This window comes from Sinocyclocheilus grahami, unplaced genomic scaffold (genome assembly GCF_001515645.1).
Source record: "Sinocyclocheilus grahami isolate Dianchi unplaced genomic scaffold, SAMN03320097.WGS_v1.1 scaffold1873.1, whole genome shotgun sequence".
Lineage (NCBI taxonomy): Eukaryota > Metazoa > Chordata > Actinopteri > Cypriniformes > Cyprinidae > Sinocyclocheilus > Sinocyclocheilus grahami.
In genome coordinates, this window is record NW_015507052.1 from 79,164 (window position 1) to 81,327 (window position 2,164).

A 2,164-nucleotide genomic window follows, 5' to 3' on the forward strand; every position below is an offset into this window, starting at 1 on the left:
ACCACTTGATTACTTAAATGACGTATTTCCTGTATTTGGCCGAAGTCTTCAAGTGGGTGTGAAGACCACAAGTGTGTGTCGAACTTTTCATTACCTGATGGGACACACTTATAGTGTTGTAAAAATGCAAGTGTTTACACAGCTTTATTTTCATTTGAATTTGAAATACTTTGCATTTTAATAAATGCATTCTAAATGTCTGTTCAGTAGTCCCTATAACATGACATAATTTTAATGTGTGGTGCTTCAAATAAAGTGATAAAAAGCAGTTGCAAATGTTGTACAAAATAAATATCACCACTACTCATCTTTGCACCAATAAAATGTAAAAACACTGTTTTTCTACCGAATTATATGTAATATCTAATTATTATATTAATATTTAACTTGCATTGGAAAGGTTTCCGTGACCTCTCACGAGATCTCGGCAAAAAGTCTCACGATTTATTTCCAGAACATGATGCATGATGGGATACACTAAACCTCGAATAGTGCTCCAGAGCAGTAAGTGTGCAAGACCTGGGACAGTCTTGCACACTTACTTCCTGTCGCGCGCACGCGCTCTCAAGTGGCCAAGACCGCAAGTGTGGGTATTTGGACAAGGGGGAAGACCATGAGGGTTTAGGGTGCCATTTGGGACAGGGCCTAAATCTACCCGTCTCCACCCCGATGCCTAAACCCACCCATCTCCACCCCTAAACCTACCATCTCCACCCCTAAACCTACCATCTCCATCCCCTAGATGTGGATCCAACCCCGCCCCCTGGATCTTTGTTCTGCAGTGAGGGCCTACTGGGCGTTCTGGAGACTCCGTCGCTATGGAAACAAAGACGCCAAAATTATTTTCTTTTAATTTTCTTATGAAATTGATTTCATTATAATTGCTATTAGTATTATAAACAGTGCAAAATACTTATTTGTTTATTCAAATATGTGTTGGCCTTTGTAAAATACAGGACAAATCGCATCCCGTATTGATTTGATACCCGGGACCCATCATTTTACCTTTAAATACGGGACAATTACGTATTTTAAGGGACGGGTGGCAACCCTAAAGACAAGTGTGCTTGACTGTATATCCTTTGAAAGAAACACTGGGGTTACAAAGAATATTTTAAATAAAACTCAAAATCATTTTTTTCCACACTTCAGCATTAGCTGCACTAAACAAATCTTCATCTTAAAGGAAATCCCCCTTTTACATTTGTGCAAAACTTGATTGTTACACTTTTCAAGAACATCAGGAAAATTACAGAAGCTAACAATAGATTCAGTGTGTGCAAAGAAATTAAATCTTATCTGACAAACCTTATCTAACAAAATTGATATTCAAGTACTTTGTACTAGCGTAACAGGAAGAGGTTCACTGGTGGCTGGTGAATGGATTAATTGGACGCAGTGTAGCAGTTTCCCGTGAAGCTCTCAGTTGTTCAATAAGCGGATTCATCAGTTCATACATTTGAGAAATGAATACATTGAAGATTAGTGGTTGATCAATAAAGCTTTTTGATACCCCTGTACTCTACTTATTGGTATTCGACCAAGATGTGATATAAAATGACACACACGCATACAATTAAAAACATGGAATACTGTATATAGACACACACACACACACAGAACCATTCAAAAGTTTTTGAACAGTAAGATTTTTTGTTTTTTAAAGAATTCTCTTCTGCTCACCAAGCCTGCATTTATTTGATTCAAAATACAGCAAAAGCAGTAATATTGTGAAATAGTTTGACTATTTAAAAGAACTGCTTTCTACTTTTATGTAATTTGTTCCTGTGATTTCAAAGCTGATTTTAAGCATCATTACTCCAGTCTTCAGTGTCACATGAATCTTCAGAAATCATTCTGATTTGCTGCTCAGAAAACATTTATTATTATTATTATTATAATTTTTTTCAGGATTCTTTGATGAATAGAAAGATCAGCATTTATCAGAAATATGTTTTGTAACAGCTTAGAGTCAGTATCGTTTGTTTTTTTTTAGCATCACTACTCAAGTCACATGATCCTTCAGAAATCATTAAAATATTCTGATTTGCTGCTCAGAAAACATTTATTATTATTATTATTATAATTTTTTTCAGGATTCTTTGATGAATAGAAAGATCAGCATTTATCAGAAATATGTTTTGTAACAGCTTAGAGTCAGTAT